Genomic DNA, 22,054 nt, shown 5'->3' with positions numbered 1-22,054 from the left:
GTGTGACGGAGTAGAGCAATAGACAGGGGCATCCTCCTGGGTAGAGGAGTAATTTGTGTGGAAGTAAGAGATGAGAGAAAGCACACTGGGTTCTGGATGCTGACATGCCTTCAGTGTGGTTGGATTTCTGAGGAAGGAAGAGAAATCGGTCATGCTGGAGGGCAACCAGGAGCCTGGTCAGCCACGCCAAGGGGCAGAGCCAAAACAAAAGCTTAAATACAATCACAAAATGCAAGGACATTTTCATCCAAAACATATTTTTCTTGGAGTTCCCATGGTGGTGCAGTGGAAAAAAATAAATCTGACTAGCATCCATGAGGATGTAGGTTCATCCCCTGGCCTCACTCAGTGGGTTGAGAATCCCAGCATTGCCCTGAGCTGTGGTGTAGGTCGCAGACATGGCTCAGATCTGGTGTGGCTGTGGCTGTGGCTATGGTTTAGGCTGGCAGCTGCAGCTCTAATTTGACCCCTAGCGTGGGAACTTCTATATGCCGTGGGTACGGCCTTAAAAAGCTAAAAAAAAAAAAGGGTTTTCTTAAAAAAAAAAAAAAAGTAAATGATAGAGGATTCCTCCCCCCCAACCCCCGCAACTCTCAAGCTTCTCTCTAAAGAGACTTGAAAGCTAGCTTGTAGCCCCAAATTGTGAGTTCATTTAAAACTAGCCAGGAATAGGGTTGGGAGGGAGGCTGCACAGAGAAACATGGGGCCCCTTGTACCCTATAGACTGAATGGGTTTGAATGTTACAGGGCGAAGGAGCCAGCATCTCAGGCCACCTCATCACTCAGCTCTGTTCTGCAGCTTGCCGATGGGTTCCATCTGCAGTGACATTGTCGAATCAATTTGTCATTTCCTCTAACTCAGTTTTCAACCCTCTGTTTGACTTTTCTAACCCTGATCTGTTTTTTGTCTTTCCTATGCTTTTGTTAATTTTCCAAATGTGCAAAACTAGCCATTAGTTCTTTCTTTACTCTTTGGAGGACAAAACTGGCAGGATCCTTTTGTAGCTGTCTCTGAGGATGCTTCAAACCTCATAAAGATTGCGGGTTTTTTCCTTTAAGGATAATGGCTGGTTTTAAAGCTGTGTATGTGGCTCTATCTTTCCAGTTATCCAAGTGGAAGCTTCCTATTCCTTTCCATGTTTCGGCAATGAACATTTTTATGAAATGTAAAATAAAAATAAAGCGTCAAAGCAATGCATGTAATGGTCCTAGGCCACTGGAGGAATATAAACAAAAGACATTGTATTTCCTGGGAGGCTTTTCTTGTGGAAGGCGTTCCTCCCGCAAAACAGAGGCGAAATCAAAGGAAACTGGAAGGTGATTGCTTTAAAGGAGGGATCACTTGTGGTCCTTCACATGATAGCTTTTGGAGCAGGGGGGTAGGGTTGGGAGGTGGCCTTGAACTCATCCTAGTATCATCTGATATTCCCATGGCCCCTCTGGTCACCAGGGACCCAACTCCTAAGGAAACAGAATTAGGCTGTCTGGAGGGAATGCCCAGGGCAGAAGTCTCCAGACCTTTTCTGCCTGAGCCTGGGACTTAATGCATCCAGGTTAGAGGCCTGCAGGCTAGTATCTGGGTTGTCAGGACCTCAAAGGCAGCCAGAACTTTAGACCTTGGGAGTGATGGAAGACAAAACCCAGCTATGGCCCACAAGGCCGGGCTCTCCTGACCTTCGGACTAAGGACAGGCTATTCCTTGGAGAGAGCCATTCTCCACCGGTCAGTTCCAAAGCCTCTCTCATCACCCAGGGTTCTGGGTCACAGCCTTGGCCCAGGACATACGGACCTCTCTTACCTGCTGACCCTGGGCTCTGGCACAGAAAAGGAGCTCCTGACCTGAGCCCCTATTCTTCCCCTTTGCAAACCTGACATTCTTGCCATCAAGCCTGGGCACCGTCTAGTGGGGGATTTCAGACTGTTTTCTTATCACTAAATGGAGAAGTATTAACACAATGCAGAAATTAAAAAAAAAAAAAAAGGCAGAGGGTGAGGAGGGGGGGGGGAGAAAAGACAGCCGCCTGCTCTTTTCTTCTTGGTATTATTATTTGTGACAAAGCCCTGGGTCCATTTTTCTTCATAATTTGCAGGACTCCTAATGGGAACAGCACCTCCCAATTACCATGGCTGCCAAAGGCTAATTTGGTTACCCTCCGGATCCACAATAGCGAAACTGTGTCGAGCCTTTGTCGATATTTGCATACTATACATACCAGGAATGTAAAACAGCTGCCTGGCCCCTCTCCCACTATCATGGCAATTATGGGTCATTAGCTTCCCCCCCCCCTTCCCTTTTTCTTGTTCTGTCTTCCAGGGTCTGGTAGGCAGTGGTAGGCAGCTGACGGATTTGCAGAGACAAGAAATGAGAGAGCGGAGCTGCGTGGCCTATTTGTTAAGAGTCGGAGGCTGACGGACTGCCACTTGAATTGCGCTCACACAGCCCTGGGCTTTTATTCATGATTCCCTCCCTCCTCTTCTTTTCTTCCATCCCCTCCAGCCCCCCGCCCCGGCTCCCCCTCTCTCTTTGGGGAAGTCTCTCACACGGTCAGCAGCGGCCCCACACGTGTCTGTGTGTACGCATTTGTCCCGGCAGCAGCCGGGCCTGGACCTCTGGGCAGGGCGTGTGCGAGCACTTGGCCCCGGGGACGCGCTCTTCCGGGGATGCCCTCTTCCGGGGATTCGCGCTGAAGGATCAGACCTGCACGGCCAGCCCGGGCGGAGCACCCAGGCTGATTCGCATTTAGCGGAGGAGATGCTTCACTTTTAAGTTTTCTTAGGGAGTCTTAGCCCCGTGGAGGAGGTGGAGGGATGGGGGAGGAGCCGAAGGATGAAAAGGGGGCTTAACCAAGAAGCGCTCGCTCCTTCGGAACAATGTGTTGTGTCTTGCGGTAGTTAATGGGAAGTTACGGTTTTGAATATAATTTTTCCCCCTTCAAGCTGCTAATTTTATTGACAATATGGATAGATTGAAAAACCCAAAGCTTTTGTGTTGTTTTGTTAAAGCAAATAAGTGAGGCACAAATGTAAATTACATCTCCAGGTTCACGTTAGAGGTTTGCAAATAATACTGAGCTAATGGTTATTGCCAAGGAAAATAGCGCTGGGATCAATATTCTATACAGTGGAAGGCGATACCTCTCTCTCTTTTAATCACCTCATTGCAGAAATGGCATTGAAATTTGAAATCTCATTTTCTCCATTTGTACAAATTGAACATAAATCACTATGAGTGAGGGGAGGTGGCAGACAGCTTCACTCTTTGCGGATTGCATTACTAATTAGCGTTGGGCTGAAGCAGTGCACAGCCCGGCCTGGGAGAGTCTTGACTAGACCTCTGGCTGAAGGCAGGATGCTCTGGAAAGCCTGCCATGTGCAGGGAAGGACCTGCCCGGCTAGTGGGGCATGGGTGAGGCCAGGGTCAGCCCTGCAAAAGAATGGAGACAAAAGGCAGAACGCATTTCAGAGCCTCCCTGGCTTGTACCATTTTCAGCGTTGGGATGGCCACGCCCCCCCCCCCATGCCCTTAGATGTCAGTAGGGTCAAAATTATAGGATGTCACTATTCCCAGTAAGAATCAAGTGAGACATCAGCTTCCAAGCCTTGTCTTTGTGTGTGTCTGTAGGAGCAGAGGATGGGCTACCTGAGGATAGAAAATCCTGCTCAACCTGTGTACCACTGTTACCTGCCCAAGCCCAGCCTCCTCCTGACCAAACCAGCCTCCAGATCCTTCCCTCCACCCAGCCCTTCCTTCATTCCTGACTTCACACACTTGCATTGAGTGGCCGTCAGCTCTAAGCTGGGTGACAGATATTACCTACCAACCATATTCAGAAATGTCAAAGGGCTTCTGGTACCATACCCACCTCAGCTACATTTTCTCAGTGTTGCTTACTTGACCTTGGCTATGGGAGAAGCCCTCAAGACCTCTTGCTCCCTCTCTGGGCTGAAATATTCCCACAGCCTTGTGTTTGCAGGACTGGCCAGATGGAGGGGAAGAATGAGTTATTTTAAAGGTGACAGAAGGTAGGGGAGAAAGTATCTGAAATGTGGCAAGGGGAGAGAAGAGGGCAGGGGGTGGGGGGGAGGCAGGAGTAAGGTGGCAGCTCAGCTTGCAGACCTGCTGGATTAAGACTTGGTCCTTGAAGATGTAGGTCAACAAGACTTAAGAAAAAGTTGTGCAGGCAGAGCCCTTACCCCGTCTTTGCAGCTGGCCACTTACCCTCTCAGTAGAAGTAAATAACATTCTGTGGGGTGATTAATGGAGGATGTTTAGTTCATTAAACTTGATACCCCGAGGGCAGGATGGACTGGTAAAATATTTATATATTTATGTGCAAGGCTGCTCCCATAAGGGCCAGAGTGTACAGATTATCTCCACATGAGCCAAGCTAGTGTCCATCAAGGCAGGACCTCAGCAGTGGCCAGGGACACCCACATCCCCTGTTACAGCTAACAGGGCGCCATTAGAATAAAGACAGACGCTCATTCATTCCCAGCCCGGAAGGCTGTTTAGCAGGTCAAGCGGGATGGTCTCAAAGCCAGCCAGGCACATGCACCCCCAACCCCAGGCACTGTTCCACCCCCTTCTGCTCACCACTCCTTCTCTGTGCCTGAGGGGAAAGGGGAGGGAGTCTTCTGGACTTAGCAACACCCCAGGAATCTTCTGTCCCTTTCCTCATCCTTAGCAGTGGCAGGAGGAGTTAAAAGTAGGGGAGGTCACGGGGGGAAAGGGGGAAACGAGGTTCATTACCTCAGGTCCCTCTCAGCCATTTCAGCAGATGAAAGCAAAGAAAATACAGCCAGCGCCATCCAAACAGTAAGCAGGTGGTGGCCGCTAATAGAGAAGAAATAAAAACCTTTTGGAAATCAGAGCTGACTACAAAAAACATTGACAAAGTGGAATGAAAGTTCTGAACAATCAGTTCAAAGAAGAGGGTGTTTGAAATAAACCCTTAAAAACATTTCAAATGCTGAAGGGAAAAAAAAAAAAAAAAAAAAAAAAAGCTGCTTTAGATATTTGAAGTCAGGATGACTTAATCTGGAGAGAGGAGTTTTTGGATTCTACTGGAAAAAAAAAGAAGAAGAAGAAGATCTAATGGGGCCTTGGAGGTCGCAGGCCTGGAGGATAGATGCCCATCAGGTGCCCGGGGATGGTCCTGTCTTGATGGCCCATCACAGGTCCATCACCAGCTCCTGGACTGACCTGGGGCTTTTAACCTCTCTCTGCCTCCATTTGCCCAGCTATAAACTGGGGTTACTAATAGGTGTGTCCTCTCACCCCCCTAGGTCCCTGAGGAGGTGTAATAGGATAATGGGCCCAGTCTTATTGATGGAGAATGAGTAACTGCCATTTCCTGACCTCTGCCTTTAGAGGCCCTGTAGGTATCTTCCACACAGACCTTTGGGGACCCTCCCTTTTTTTGGTGAGTTTCAGCCTTCATTCATTTCTTATGAGGCAGGCCGCTCTGCACCAGGTGTGGTGGCACCTGGTGACACATGTGGAAAGCACACCATCCCCCTGTGTGGGTCCATCACAGTAGAAGGGGGCAGGCAAGGTGACTGCTGATAACAGAACAGCGAGCATGAGGGAGCAAGCTTAGGGTGTCGTGGGAGCCCAGCCTGGAGAGGCATCCTGGAGGAGGTGATGATGATGCTCTGTTCTGGCGGAAGTGCCTGGTATCAAGGCTGGGAAGGGCATCTCAGGCAAGGGAATAGCACGTACGCAGGGTGAGAGGAAACCGTCGAAAAGACCTTTCGAGCAAAGGATATGGGGTGCCAAGAGCAGACTAGAGACTGAGGAGCCTGGAGTGGAAAGCAGGAACTGTACCACTGAGAGCTGGGCTGCATCAGGAATTGCATTTGTTGTGGGTCTGGAGTTGGGTAATTCATAGCTGCGGAGCTTCCACAGTCGTCAGCAACCCACCATCCTGTTACTTTTCTGAGCCACCATGCGCAGAGGTGGCTTCCCTCTTCAAGTTCATCTCACTCGTAAGGAAGACGGGAGCGGGGGGCGGGGGGGCAGGGACAGGGCCTGGGGCCTGAGCAGAGGCTGCAATCTTTCCCAACAGGCAAGGGGGTGTGGTTTTCACCTGGCTGTGACTGGCCTCCATGAGATTTACTATTGTCTTGGCATCCACACCTTATCAGACATTTGCTCCTCACTTTTTTTTTTTTTTTTTTTTTTTTTTTTTGGGCCACGTCCGTGGCATGTGGAATTTCCCGGGCCAGGGATCGAACATGCACCGCAGCAGTGACCCAGTGCTGCTACAATGATAACACTGGCCTTAACCCGCTTCACTGCAAGAGAATGCCTGTACCTCACTTTTTTGTTTCATCAAAGAGCTGAGAGTCCTAAGGCATGACAGATGCATAAAAAACACTTAACAGAGAAAAGGGTAAGAAATTTAGAGGTGTTCCCATCGTGGCTCAGCAGAAATGAATCTGGCTAGCATCCATGAGGACGCAGGTTCAATCCCTGGCCTCGCTCGCTGGGTTAAGGATCTGGCGTTGCCTTGAGCTATAGTGTAGATCACAGACGCAGTTCGGATCTGATGTGGCTGTGGTAGAGGCCAGCAGCTGTAGCCTGGGAACCTCCATATGCTGTGAGTGCGGCCTTAAAAAGACAAAAAAAAAAGGAAAGAAATTTAGAGATTTGCTGCAGTGAAAATAAAACCTAAGAGTCCTAAAACATCCCACTTTGCCCAGGGGATTCCTGGCATATGACTATTGTTTCGGCATTTGTGCAGTTTAGTATTTGTCCTGGATTTTACTTCTATTATTATTTTTTAACAAAATGTCCCTATGAATCCTGGCATTAAAAGAAGCCGGGGGCGGCGGGTGGGGGAGGAGGCCAAGGACCTACCCTTTGTTCTGCTGGCTCCTGGCAAGGTCTCTTCCAGCTGTGTGTCAGGTGCGAGTTCCGTGAACAGAGTTCTCATTTTTAACTTGTGGTTAAGGCTGAACGATTACCAGGGATGACCCATCTCTTTTCCCAGTTTGTTCCAAACAGGAGGTAATTGATGCCCCTTTCTCAAGCGCTGTGCACTGGGTACTTGCTGCTGATGCAAAGCCACTCAGCTGTGAGCACTGGAGTTCACTACCTTCTCTGTGTCTCTGGTGGTGGTGAGAAGTGGCTGATGCTGTCACCCCGATTGTTCCCTGCACTGTGGCTAGTGCCAGGGTGCTTGAGGTGCAGTAAACCACCGGGATGCCTGTTGGGAGGGTCTGCGTGAACTATGGAAAACCCTGCAGTAAATGGATAGGAAAATACTGGTTCCATGCAGGAAACAGAGGCTCTGCAGCTGTGCCATAGAACATAGGAGGCTCTTGCAATGGCACTTTTGTCACTTACTGTAATTTAAAGCCACAACCTACTTCCTTCATTATTTAATAACGTTTTGATTTCAAAATAAGCCCTTCTGGCAGTGAGCTGAAAAACACAAGTGCATGTTTAATGAAAAATGAATGACTGAGTTTCATTTCTTGGGAAAGGTGATGAACATGTAATTACACAAAATGTTTATCAACAGTTACCATCCAATGTAGTAAACGACCACATAAAAAAAACAGAGGACATAATTTGCTAACAAGGCATCAGCATCTAATTTTAAAAATCAGTCATTATTTTAAGAAGACTCTTGTAAATGATAAATTCACATATGAATGTGCAAAAGGTGTGTTTATAAATTTCTCTGCCAAGCATGATTTTCCACTTATAGCAAATGACTTTTTTTCCCTCAGTTTCACTCATTATTTTATTCCACATCTTCTTATGCATGTGCAAAACATGAAGTCTTTGCAGTTAATATGTTGATACTTTAAGCAGAAGAAAAGCTGCCGATAGTTCAAGGGTATCAGTTTCATTAGTGCTATTTATCAGATGCTTCGCAAAGAAAATCAGTTAATTCTAATAATTAGTTCAAAAATTTACTTCCAATTCAGAAATCAAAATAAAGTTTCTGAAATTTCATCCTGAAGAAGGTGAAATATCTGCTCTTACTGTTAATACTCATGTAAAATTCACTTTTAAAAAAATAACTTTGTAAGTTTAACTTTGAAGATAAAAATGATTCGTTTTTGGAGTGACAATACACAGTTGAATTTTGGTGATGCACAGCTTCATGGTAAAAGCATTGTTATTACAAAATGTAAACACTTATGGGGCTGACATAGGCTTTGCATTTGTTTTGGTGCGCGTATAACTTACAACTTCTTCCCACTAAGCTGCAATGTTAGATCAATAAAGTTGCAGTGATTCAAATGTACAAGTATCTTTGTATATTTTGTTAGAGTAATCGGACTATAACGTTTTTGCGATGGAGCCAATGTTGAATATTCAGAAAGACTTTGCTGTGAGAGTATGCACTTTTTCTTTGCTGCCAGTCATCATTAGGGTTTGTAAGAGATTTTGCACCTTCGAAGAACCAGGTTGTAAATCATCCGACGTATTTTGCAATGGTATTGACCTCCTTTTATAAACAACTTTGTAAACTTTGATTGCATTTTATTCAACACGAGTTGGATAACTTTAAGTATCCCAAGAATGAAATATTCAAAAAACTTCATTTTAAAGCTTTCAACCAGTTGCAATTGTTGAAAATGACGCTTACTTTTTGTTGTTGTTGTTCCTTTTTTTTTTTTTATTTCCCCAATACAGTATTTTTTTTCTACTGTACAGCATGGTGACCCAGTTACACATACAGTACTGTGATGTCAGTATTCTTTTATTGTAGCTAAATACATTTTTGAGGGAAAAAAAAAAAAGAAAATGATGCTTGCAAATAGGAAGACAATGAAACTTATCCCAAGAACAAAAAGAAAAAAACACAAACAAATTAAATGTCAAAACTCAAAAATTATAGATGCTTTTATTTTCAAAATTATAGTTCTCTTTGGAATCTTTTGATCTATTGGAAGACTCTTTTGATGATGTTTCCATTTTTAATTGCATAAAGTTATATTCTTGCCAGATGGAGTGAAACTGAAAGGCTTATGATTTGGAATCATAGAGATAACTTATTTAAAGAGTTTTTCCTTGAAAAAAATATCTGTGGGAGATAAGTACCTGGGAGGTAAAAAGACAATATCTGAGAATACATTTGGACTAAAATATTTATACAGTTTAATATGAAGAATAGGTAATTGGAATATAACCTAGCAGAATTTGCTCTAAACTTACAAGGCATCTTAGTAACTTTGGAGCAAATATTTTTTCTCAATTAAAAATAATGTTATAATCTACAGAGAAGATTCAATTGAGGGTGTCAACATTTTCAAATTTATTAACAATAAAATGCAACTTCAGTTCTTTTGGGTGTGTAATACTTCAAAAAGCTTTAAAAATGCAATTTCAAAGAGGACTACATGCAATTTTATGAAACAAAAAGATTAAAAAAATAAATCCGTGTTTAAAAAAACATTTTATGAAAATACCACAGCATAATAATATTAAAAATAAATATGGCTAAAAATACATTAAAATACATGAAGATATGCCAAGCACCATTATTCTGCTAATGGTATTGTTTGATATTCAGATAATAGGTTGAACAAAAGAAATTATGTTCACTTTGCTTTGATGAACACGGATGTATGTTATATTTATTTGAAAATAGGTCTTAAGGAAAACTATACTTCCATCAATATAAATAAAATCCATGTATTGGTAAATAAGTTAATATTTTAAGTTGCACTTCCTTTTACTCTGAAAAATGTTCTTGTTTGGTTAATAAATGTGTGGCCTTCTCAGTGATAGGAATAAAAACTGAAGAAATATTTAGCAAGAGGAGCTCAAAAACGGATCAGAGAATCAGAGGGCAGGAACATCACAGATGCCCTCCTAGGGACCCTGGTGTCTTTCTGGGAGTGAGCGTGGGTATCAGGGGAGGAACAGTAGTGAATCTCTGAAAATGGCCCCATCACATCCTAAGATAGAGTCCTTCCAGTGGGAAGTACCCACTGCCCTTTTTGAAGGAAATAACTAATCAGCTAGAGAGCTATCAATGATTGATCAGCTATCAATGACTGTTTCTTCCAGTCTGATTCAGCTCTCACTCACTCACTCAGTCATTCATTACTTCATTAGCTCAGTTGGCCCAGAAGCATTTGCTGTGTACTTACTCTATGCCAAGCACCTTGTCAGCCACTGGTCAGGCACAACATGGAATAAGGTAAAAACTCAAAGGTGTGAATCATTCCAGTTCCAGAGATGGGCAGGGATGCTGCCTGCTGCAGTGGAGGCCTATGGGAGGCCCATGGGGGGCCCAGAAGAAGCATCTGCTGAGAGGGGGACCTCGGTATGATGATGCCAGTTTCCTTTTTTTTTTTTTTTTTTTGTCTTTTTGCGGTTTCTGGGGCCGCTCCCACAGCATATGGAGATTCCCAGGCCGGGGTCTAATCGGAGCTCTAGCCGCCAACCTATGCCAGAGCCACAGCAATGTGGGATCCGAGCCACATCTGCAACCTACACCACAGCTCAGGGCAAGACTGGATCCTTAACCCACTGAGCAAGGCCAGGGATCAAACCCGAAACCTTGTGGTTCCTAGTAGGATTTGTTAACCACTGAGCCATGACGGGAACTCCCGATGCCAGGTTCTTTAATCAACCTTCCTCCTCCTCTGTTTTCTCTTCCTCCTCCCCCAGAAATGGTGTCTCCCCTGACAGGGTTTTAGGTTGGAATGCAAGCCATTACTGCTCTTTGCTCTTGATATTTTTAATAGTAAAATAAGAGCAATAATGCACACCTCCGAGAATGGTTCTCTTTACTCCCTTGCAGTGATTTCCAACTGTTGTTTCATTCCTGTCTGGTCTCAGACAGTGTCCTGGAAAAACTTTTAGGCCCAGTAGCTGTTTCCTGTTCCAGGTTCCTTATGTGTTGTTTCTGGGCACAGAAACAAATCCAATTCAAGCAAATAATGCTGTCATCGAGATCCTGTGCAGGCGTTGGGGGGGCATTTGGCCTGGCCAATGGAGTGCTGTGTTTAAAATACCTTGAGATCTTCCGAAACATTTGTTTTTACTCAGAAGTGTTCATTTGATGTTTCCCTGACCCACGAAGCTTCCCTATGGGCTTAAGCTCCCTTTTGTTAAAGAAACAGATGGGAAACACAGTTCGGTTTGTATTTGTTTTAGCATTTAGGACGGCTTACCGTGAGTTGATAGAGTTTGAACATTGCAGATAGTGATGCTTTATATGTAGTGGACATGGTAAGGAAACAGAATCACATGACCAACTTAGAGAGATGGAGGCAGGGACTTGCCCAATTCCACAGACTAAATAAGTGATGACACTGGGAGTAAAACCCTGGGCTTCTACCATGGATGCTTTTAACTTGAGTAGGACGATCTAAAGGAGATCAGAAGAATATAAAGTGTCAGCCAGATTTTGCCAACTGGTCTTGGTTTCCCATATACCTCCTACCTTATTTTCACCTTTCCCCTCTATTCAAATGAACCCCCACCCACCCCCTGCAACCTCATACACGAGCTAACTAATCTAGGCTACTGTTATTATCTGATACCATCCCACCCAGGGATACCCAGGAGAGTCAAGGACTGCTCCAACCCCAGGGATGGCCCCTGTCACAGTCCTGCTGGGGAAATAACAGCCTGTTCAATGTGTTAATTTAATGAGGAGGGTTTAGGAATGAGACTGTTTATAGAGGTGAAAAGGCAAAGGGAACTGACAAAGGATGATGCAGCATCTCAGAGGAATCAAGTGACAAAGGGAGGAATAGACACCTCAGCTTTTGTGGCTGTGGGAGAGCTGTGGCCATAGTCAGAGAGACATGGCCACTGCCAAAACCATGGTGAGACAGAAAGAGAGCCAGAATAACCAAGGCCCTGACCTCTGACTTCCTTCCGGGCCTTCCCATGGGTCGAATCCAACTGTGAGATGTAGGAAAAGCAAAGCCAGGTGATGCAGTCTGGGCAGGCTAGTCTCCTGGGACACAGAGCAGGGTGGTGAGGGTGGAGGATGGCAGGTAGGAGGGTCTGCAGAGGCACACAGAATAATCAGCCTACCTCTTACTTTTGGAATTCCCTCCTGACTCGGGCAATTGTGATCTGTCCAAAACTCAAGATACTGTTTCTCCCACTGGTGGCAGAGGTGGAAAATGTGCCCTTTCAGGATGGCAGAACACCACCTGGCAGCCATCTAGAAGCACTGTGGCTCCATCAGAATCCGTGGTGTCGACACCAGCCTCCAAGCCACCTAAGCATGACTTCACATCATGCCACCACAGACAAGATAATCCAAGATGTATTTCTTTGAGTCTTTGTAGTTGCCATTTTTAGGGATTTAAAAAAGAGAATCCTGAACTAGGAGTCAGAAACCTGGGCCCCTGTTCCAGCTGGCTTGGGGAGAGGGGTAATCCTCTCTAGGTGTTTTCTCATCTGTGAAATGAGGAAATTGGGTTAAAAGCTGGTTTAAACCTCTTTTGGTTCTAACATTCAGTAGGTCTTTAAATCAAAATCAACAGACTACTAGAAGGAATGGTATTTAATACAGGTGAATGTCTGAACCACCCTCAGACGTGAGTGTGTGGAGAGGCAAGAGGAGGTTCTGAAATGCTTCAGCCGCTGGACCAGCCAGGCATCACACTGTCAGAATCAGCAGGTCAGTAGGGAATTTATCACCATGATGCAGGCAGGCTCTCGTGCTTAACATGCCAGATGCTCTCAGATGCCCTCAGCTTTCTCTGGGGGTCCTTCTGAGGCTAAGACTCACTGCAAAGATTCGGGCAGGTTATTCACTCTGCTCTTCTCCACCCAGAGGAACAGAGACATTGAGTCTCCTTCAGTGGTGCTCCTACGTGTGTCAAGGGAGATGGCTAGTGAAACGCCTTTCTGGTAGTTCCCTCTAACCTAGCCCCCAAAGGTACCAGCACCTGTAGGGTTGCCAAGACCTCCCTTGGCCACCATCACTCAAATCAGTTGGGCCTTCGGTAAAGGACAGATGAGGTGTAGAAAGACAGAGACAGTCATGAGGTGGAGGCCTCTCTTGCCCACACGTAACAAATGCAGAGCATGAACAGCCTGCCTTGGCCCATCTCGTCACCGGTGGCTAGGACTTGCAGGATGCCCAATGGCAGAATCCACCTCCAGAAAGATGCCCTCATGCTCCACTTGCCACTTTGCAAGAACAGCTCCACAAGCAGTGCCAGTTAGACGTCCTAAGAGCAGTCAAGATCCCTACATGGCTAAGATAACATATCTTGTTATCAGTTTTTCTCTAATGAATTCCTTAATAAATATCATTAGATGTTAAGGGCTGCATTACTTCCTTGGAGAAGAAATATTTAAGGCAACCACACACAGCAAAGATTCCATGTCCTGAGTCAGTCCTGAATGCCCTCTCTAGTCATCACAAAGCCCACCGTGGAGTCACGTCCTCCCTACAGATGTGCTCATGTTAGCATCTTTGGCTTCTGAGAATATGTGTCTTTAAGGATGGAATTGAAAACGCCAAGTAGATGGTCATCCAAAACAGGAGAGTAAAGCCTTTGACTTCTAAGGAATTCACTGGATCCTGTAAGAAACATGTAGCCATGGTGAGAAATTGATAAACAATCTCAGTTTGTTGGTACGCTGTGCAGGGAATTAAACTCACCACTTCCATGTTCGTGACACATTCACTTTTAATTTCATGTGTGCCACACTGAAAACACAGCCATTGAAAGTAGGATTTTACTAGATAGAACTGTCTTATTAAGGGAATGTGTGTGAGGTGGTACCTGTCAAAACAAGATTGTGGAAGCTCATTTAGAACTGTAATTTGAGGTAGGGGGAGCAGAGAGGGTTGTACCACGTAGGGCTATCACTGTTTTCTCAGTGTCATAATTGCTATTAGTAATTGGTTACTCAATAGCACTAAGCATTAATTATGAATGTTAATAGAAGCTGTATCGAACCAGGAACCTGCTCTCTGATGTGTCCAGGATGGGCCATTCTAGATCATCACCTTAGTGGGTGGAATGCTAAATATGAAGGTAGATATAGACCATGCAGCCAGCAGCAGGCTTGGGGTCCCATCAGGGAGCATCTCCTTACAGGGGACAGGCCTCCTCTGGCTGCCAGACAGCCTTGCATAAGAAGACAATACATCGGTGCCCTCATGAAGGCAGCAAAAGAGCACATTATCTGTAGGACAAATGCAAATGGCACACCTGCTGCTCAAAGTCAAGTATGCCCCAAAGATGGGCAGGATCAGCATCACCGGGGAAATTATTAGAATGCAGAGTCTCAGGCACCATCCTGGACTTCATGAATAAGAATCTGCATTTTATGGTGTTCCCGCTGTGGCTCAGCGGATGAAGAACCCAAATAGTGTCCATGAGGATGTTGTTTCAACCCCTTGCTCAGTAGGTTAAGGATCCAGCATTGCCACAAAGTGCACTGTACATCATAGATTGGCTTGGATCTGGCGTTGCTATGGCTGTGGTATATAGGCCAGCAGCTGCAGCTCCAATTCGACTCCTGGCCTTGGAATTTCCATGTGCTGCACATGTGGCCTTAATAGGAAAAAAAAATCCTGATTTTGGCACAATCCCAAGGTGATAATTACATTCATGAAGGTTTGAGGACCACTGCTCTAGCCTCTAGTGATTCTCTAAATCTACTGCACACTGGAATCCTATTGGGAGGTTTGAAAAATCCCAATGCCCAGGCTTTTCCCAGCGTAATAAAATCAGAATCTTGGAGGTCAGAACAAGGTGTTAGCATGTTTTCAAAAGCCCCCAGTGATTTTAATGGGAAGTCAACTTTGAGAACTTCTGGTCAAGAAGACTCTGACACTAGATGAACTTAAAATCCTCCAAGAACTTTGAGAACTCATATTCTATTCCTTGGAGTAGATTCAGGACTGCCTTATGCACACAGGTGATCTCCATCAGCCTGGCCACCTCCTTTTGCCACCCACTTTCACTCCCCTCCATGCCCACCCACACCCATCCTTCTCCTAGAGCCCCCAACCACTCAAGGACCCTGGGCTCACCTTTCTCGGTCCAACATTTTCCTGCTGCCTCCTGACCAGCCTTTGATTCTTTTCCTTGAAAGGAGAGACCACCTGCTTAAGGTGTTTCTGCTCTCAGGCAGCCTCTGTGCTTTGCAAGGTTTCAGTTATCTGACAGGGGTTGGGAGAGATTGAGGAGCCTTGCTCTAAATCCTCAGGCGTTTTAACAGCCACCTCTAAAGACAGGGACCTCACTAGCTTTTCCATTTCTTATCTATAACCTGATGATGCTAATACCTACCTTACACTATGTTTATTAAATTCTAAAGCATGTATCACATAGTTTCATATTTCCTTCTCCTCTTCATTATGTGATCAGGGCAGGAAGGAGGCCATTCTTATGGAGGTCAATGGGTAAGGTCAGAGCTATCCTATGGGAAAACAGAGTAAGTTAGAAACTATGGATTTGTGATGGGACATTCTCTCCACCTTTGAGAGAGGCTCTTATTGGTCCCTGCAAATCCTTTCTCCTTTCTTTCATAGTAAGGTGATTTCTATACAAAGTTGCTAAGAGTAAGAACTACCTTTCCCGGTCTCCCTTGAAACTAAATATGAACATGTGATTAAGCTCCCATGTCAATTTCTAAGAACCACCCATAAGGGACAGCTTGTTGTGTCCCTTCTTCTTTATCCCTTCCTCCATCTGGTGCTTGGACCATAGGTGCAGCCATCTAGGACCACGAGGAGGAGAACCATCACTAAGGGATGGTGGAGCGGTTGAGTTGGAAGGGACCAGGGTTCTCGAAATGCTTGAGGTAGAGAGTCTTGGGCACCTTCCATTTGGACTTTGTTTGTGTGAGCATGAAACAAACTTCATTTTGTTTAAGTGACCCTTGTTTTGGCCTGGCGCTTGCAACCATCCCTAGTCCCAACTCATGTATCATCTAAAGCTTCTTCTCCATTGGCCAGATTCCACTTCTGAAGATTTATTTATTTGTCAACTTGTATCACTCATCAGGAGAGATTGGATAAAATACAGATTCCACAGGGTGGGCTCATAGCTTAAATCTTTACAAGCAACATTCTTAGCAGGTTGTCCAGCCTCAGGAGAGGTGTGTGGACAGCACCAGGGGGCTCAAAGACAAGGGAGGAAAGTTGAGGAAAATCTACCCTCTCACCAATCTGCCAACTTCTCTCTAGGGACAACTTGTCTTGGGCCGTCAGGGTAAGGGTTATTTTGGACACTATTGCCTAATCTTTTCTAATTTTTTATTATGAAAATTTGCTAAAAAAATAAAAATTGGAGTTCCCATTGTGGGTCAGGGGTAACGAATCTGACTAGTATCCGTGAGCTGTGGTGTAGGTCACAGATGTGACTCAGACCCAATATTGCTGTGGCTGTGGCATAGGCCAGAAGCTGTATCTCTAGTTCAGCCCCTAGCCTAGGAACTTCCATATGCCATAGGTGCAGCCCTAAAAAGACCAAAAAAAAAAAAAAAGTAAAGAAAAGAAATAAAGAAGAAAGAAAGAAAGAAAAAAGAAAATTCGCTAAGACATGGAAAACTGAAAAAAATTTTGCAGCAAACACCCATACACTTACCATCTACATTCAGCTATTAACATTGGAACCTATTTGCTTTATCACAGTCTGTCCATCTCTTCTTCCTTCTGCTCATCCATCAGTCTATCCTTTTATTTTTTATGATTGATGTCAAAGTAAGTTGCAGCCATTAGTGCCCTTTCTATTGAATACTTCTCTGCTGCCAAAATTCTGTTCATTTTTACAACTTCTTCTCTGTTTCTGTTCAAGCCCCTTTCCCTGCAAGGAAGGAGAGCAGGAGGTTCAGGGCCACCATTTATGGATGGTGTACAAATCTGCATGGGCTTCCTCACTCCTCTTCTAGCACCAAAGTTACTGGGCAGTTAATGGAAGTTGATAGCAAAGTCAGCCAAGCTGTGTTGTCCTTCTGGAGATGTATTGCCTCCTCACCCTCTATTCTCAACATTGCCCCTAAATGGTTCTCTAGATTTCCTTGAGCTCTCTATACTTTCGTGTCTTTCCCTCCTTGCCTGATTCCTGCTTCTTACCTCAAGGCTTACTGAGGTGTGGAGATCATTTCTCTTTAACCAGAACCTTTTCCATTCTTCTCTTGAACTAGATCTTCCTCCAGTTCTGCAGTGAAGACTCCCTCACCCTTAGGGCGTCTCTCCCGGTATTCTGTACCTGTCACTTCCTACCCACATCACCCTGGAAAACCAGTTCACCCCTCGCCCCTTGCCGCTGCCTTTACTCAAACTTCACGTTTTTCTCTGTGCCTCCTTGTGCTTCCTGGGGCTGCAACTCAGCCTTCCTCAAAGCCTCAGTCTCCTAAGCATCCTTATGCCCACTCCCTATAAGCCCCAGGATGTCAGATCTCCTGGAGCTAAAGGAGGAGTGAGGAACTGAGGATGAGGCCCTTGGATTTCCCAGAAACCAACAGGATCTGTTGGATAACAGCTGCTGCGGGTTGAGAATTGACCAGGTGCCAGGGATGATGTAAGCGCTTCGCCACGTGTGTTACCTCATTTTATCCTCTGGTAACACTTTGAGGTAGGTACTCTCACTTCTCTTCCTTTTATGGATGAGGAAACCAAGGCTCAGAGAAGTAAGTGGCCCCTACTTGCACAGCTAATAAAAGTCTTCCAGAAGTAGTTTTTGTTTCAAGGAAACGCAGTTGGAAGGAATGGTTTTTGTGGGGAATTTGCATCTCTTCCTTTGTAGAGCTACAGTGATGTTTATATTTTCATGTTGCTGAGGTTTTGTTTGTTTCTCAAGCCAGTGTTTCTCCAACTGAATCTTCAGAACCTAAGCACTCACAAACATTCTTATGTTTTACTGCATTTTCTTTGAAAGAAATCTCTCCATTCTACCAGCATGAGAAACCCCAGCTTGGAGGCTGGGGCTGAGGTTCTCCCTCCACGTCTGTCCTCTCTTTAGTGTCACAGGCCCCCTGGGCTAGAATGCAGCCCAGTTTGGCATCTGTGTCTCCAAAATTGTGTTTCCCGGTCCACTGATGGTAATTTTCTTACCCATCTGTCTCATTGGCACTTTGGGCTTGAAGGGGAGCCAAGAAGGGGTGAGGATTCAGGAGAGGGGTGAGAAGGGAGAGGTCATATTCCAGGCAGGTGGAAAGGCATAAGCAAAGGCCCAGCAGCGAGAATTTGCCAGAGCATCTGAAACAGAGGTGAGGTGCCATCACTTGAGGTGGCAGAGCAGGATGGGGCTGCAGGAAGGTTTGTGGGCAGCTTACCTGCATAGCCTCAAGTGCCAGGCTAGGAAGTCTAGATGGCACTGTAGGCAGTGGGAAGCCAGAGAAGGAATACTTGACCCACCAGAGGCCTCAGAGGCCCTTGGCAGAGGTGAGGAGCAGACAGGGCAATTCCAGCAGCCAAGGGCCTATCCTTCTTGCCCAGCCCACCCAGGGAGCAATTTGGGAGAACAAGCCCTCTGGTTCTCTCTTTCGGCTTTGGGAAGGAAAACATGAGCCAAAGATGGCTCGGCTCTCAGACCCTAGATATAGTTTTTTCCGCCCATTTTCTTCTAAAAGAAAATTGTTTAACTCTACTCTTGAGCTGCTCTTTGCTTCAGTGCAGCCTAAGCTGGAAAGAGGGAAAATAACGGGGAATTGAAATCTGGGAAAGGCAGTGAATTTTCTCTGGGTTTCTGGAAGGCAAGGGGGCCCTCTTCCGCGCTGCTCTTTCCTGCACTGGGAGACCAAGAGCAGCCAGGTTCTCTGGTTTAGTGACCATATCACCTGTCCTGGGCATGTTTACATCCAGCTCTGCCTGCTCCCTCCTGCCCAACCTCAGTGGCCCCTCATTATGTCACCCCTGCTAGGCTCCCGCCTCCCCAGGACCCTGGATAAAACCAACAGAGCCATGGACATACCAGGAAACAAACTTTCCCTTGTGGACAAAGGAAAGATAAGGAAAGAGGGACCCAGAGGCAGGTCAGGGACTAAGTTGGTCCCCAAGCCCCTTGGCGTGACCAAGCCCAGCACAGCTGTGACATTAGCAGCCGGCATTTGAGGCACAATAATAATTCTTCAGATCAAAGCAGCTCTGTCTTTAGACAATTATAGTAAAATTGAAGCTCTCCTCTAAAAGAAACACATGCTCTTGTTGTGTTTTCCACCCTCCCCCCCCCCTTATTTTATTCTTTATGAACAAATTGGTTTTCAGGGCTATAGAAAGAACCGATGGGAAGCTTAAACTCTCACTGTCTGCCCAGGAGTGGATTTGCAGGGGTGGACATGGAACATCTGAAAGCTGATTTTTTTTTTTAAATTGATATCCAAGAATAAAAGAGAGAATGGTAGGAGAAGCTGATCAGGAATGAATAAAGTCTCCTTTTAAGCTGAAATAACCCCCTCCCCCATCTTCCCTCCAGAAAAGCCGGACTGTAATTGCTTGCAATCACTCGGCACAAATTGTCTGCCCGTATTTGCTTTTTAATTTTGTATAATCTGGTCCATTTCGCTCTCTGTGCCTTTGAGCTTAACCTCTCTCTCTCTCTTTCTCTCTTTTTCTTTCTCTTCCTCTTATTCCTTCTCTCTTACTCTCTCCCTTTAATTCTTCAGGGCTGTTCAAAAAACTAGTGATAATTCCCGATGATATTTGATGGCTTTTACCAACCAAAGGCACTCAGGGAAAAGAATAAATACACACACACATGCACACACACATGTGCACACACACACACAGAATGAGATGGATCTGGGCTGCATCTGCTTAAATGTTCATTTCTGCATCAGAAATGTTGCTTATTTTAGTGCATTGGTGCTGTTTCTTAAGACATGGTAGACATTTTAATAAATGAACGGACTGACCCCAGAGTGAGAAAAAAAAAAAAAAGCCAAAACCAGAGAAGCAGTTTCTCAGAGTAACTCTTCACCATTTTCTGCTGGTTTTTAAGCACGTTTATGGCTGCTGGCCTGACACATCCCCACTGGTTCCTACTCTAATAGACACACCTTCTATGAAGCACGCCGTCCCAGCCATCCTGCCACCTCCCCAGCCAGTATCGTCCTTGTTCTTCTGCCTCTGCTTTACTTCTGTGCGGCCTAGCAGACCTGGAAGTGGATGTATCAGTTAGTGTCGCCTACTTTCCCAGTATATAAAAGGCAATAGGGAGGAAAGGGGGCATTTCGATGGAGAAAAAAATTCAGGGGCAAAAACTCCTCAATGGGCAGAGAAAAGAAGAAAAAGGGAAAGATGTGGGTATAAAGAGAAAGCTAGCAAAATTGAATGCACGGGTTATACTGGACTTGATGGACATAACTCGGACTCAAATAGATGTTTTCCATTAGCAGCACACTCCCGGTCTTCTGAAAGAGAAATGAGATGCCAAGAAAGAGCAAGAACTTCGGGAGAGTATCATGGCTGAGAGTTTGATTTCCATCCTGCCTCTGATCCTTACTCTGTTTTTTTACAGCTTACTTAACTTCTCTGTGCTTCCATTGCCTTTTTGCTAAAATTATGATGATAGTATAACCTTCATAAAGGTGTTGTTTACATTGTATAACAACTGTAAAGTGTATGATCGATGCTTAACATATCTTCTAGCATCCATGAGGACCCAGGTTTGATCCCTGGCCTCACTCAGTGGGTTAAAGATCTGGCGTTGCCGTGAACTGTGGTGTAGGTTGCAGACATGGCTCTGGCGTAGGTCAACAGCTACAGTTCCAAGTGGACCCCTAGCCTGGGAACCTCCATATGCCATGGGTGCGGCCCTAAAAGACAAAAAAAAAAAAAGTTTAAAGTGCTTGGTCAATATAAACTATATTTATTATTTCACTTTAATAGCAAATGCCTTAAGAAAGTTGGGACTTAATCATAGAGGCAGATACTATGAGTATTATGGAATAAGGAATTTATTATAGACAGCAGACCTTGCCCAATGGTGAAAGGACTTGGGAAAGTAAGATGTTGGAGGAGAGTTGGAGGGAAAGAGAGAAGACACTGGCCAAACTATTTCGTTGGCGAATTCTACCAAATATTTAAAGTATTGACACCAATTCTACACAGTTTCATCCAGAGATGAGAAAATAGTTCCCAATTCATTTTGTGAAGTTAGTGTTAGTCCACTATCAAGACCAGACTCACACAGTACAAAAAAAGCAAAACTACAGATCAGTATCCCTCATGAACATAGATGCAAAACTCGGTGACAAAAATGTTAGCAAATAGAATTTAGTAGTATGTAAAAAGAATTCTATACCATGACCTAGCAGGGTTTATTCCAGGGATGCAAAGCTGGTTAAATATTCAAAAATCAAATCATATATTCCACCATATCAACAGGCTAAAGAAGAATCACATGATCATATCAATTGACGCAAAAAAAAAATTTCTTTTTTTTCTTTTTTCTTTTCTGTCTTTTGTCTTTTTAGGACCATGCCTGCAGCATGTGGAGATTCCCAGGCTAGGGGTTGAATTGGAACTATAGCTGCCGGCCTACACCACAGCCATTGCAACACAGGATCTGAGCCACGTCTGCGACCTACACCACAGCTCACGGCCATGCTAGATCCTTAACCCACTAAGAGAGGCCATGGATTGAACCCACATCCTCATGGATCCTTGTCGGGTTCGTTAACCACTGAGCCACGATAGGAACTCCAAAATTTTTCAAAATTTAATACCCACTCATGATTTTAAAAATCTCAGAAAAATAGGAATAGAGAGAAACGTATTCAACTTTATAAAAAGCATATGCAAAAACAAAAACAAAAACCCTACAGCTAATATTATACTTAAGGATGAACGACCTAATGCTCTCCCCCAAAGATGAGGAAGAAGACAAGGATGCCCACTCTCACCACCCTTATTCTATGCTTTTCTGGAAGTTCTACTCAGTGGAATAACACCAAAAAAGGAAATGAAAGGCTCACAGATTGGAAAAGAAGAAAGAAAATTTTCTTAATTCGCAGAAGACATGATTGTCAACATAGAAAATTCCAAGGACTCTACAATAAATAAATAAATACACAAACAAATAAATGTTCCTAGAATGAATAAGTTGAGCAAAATCACAGAACACAAGATAAACCTACAAAAGCCAA

This window comes from Sus scrofa, chromosome 6 (genome assembly GCF_000003025.6).
Source record: "Sus scrofa isolate TJ Tabasco breed Duroc chromosome 6, Sscrofa11.1, whole genome shotgun sequence".
Taxonomy (NCBI): domain Eukaryota; kingdom Metazoa; phylum Chordata; class Mammalia; order Artiodactyla; family Suidae; genus Sus; species Sus scrofa.
Note: the sequence above shows the minus strand (reverse complement) of the source record.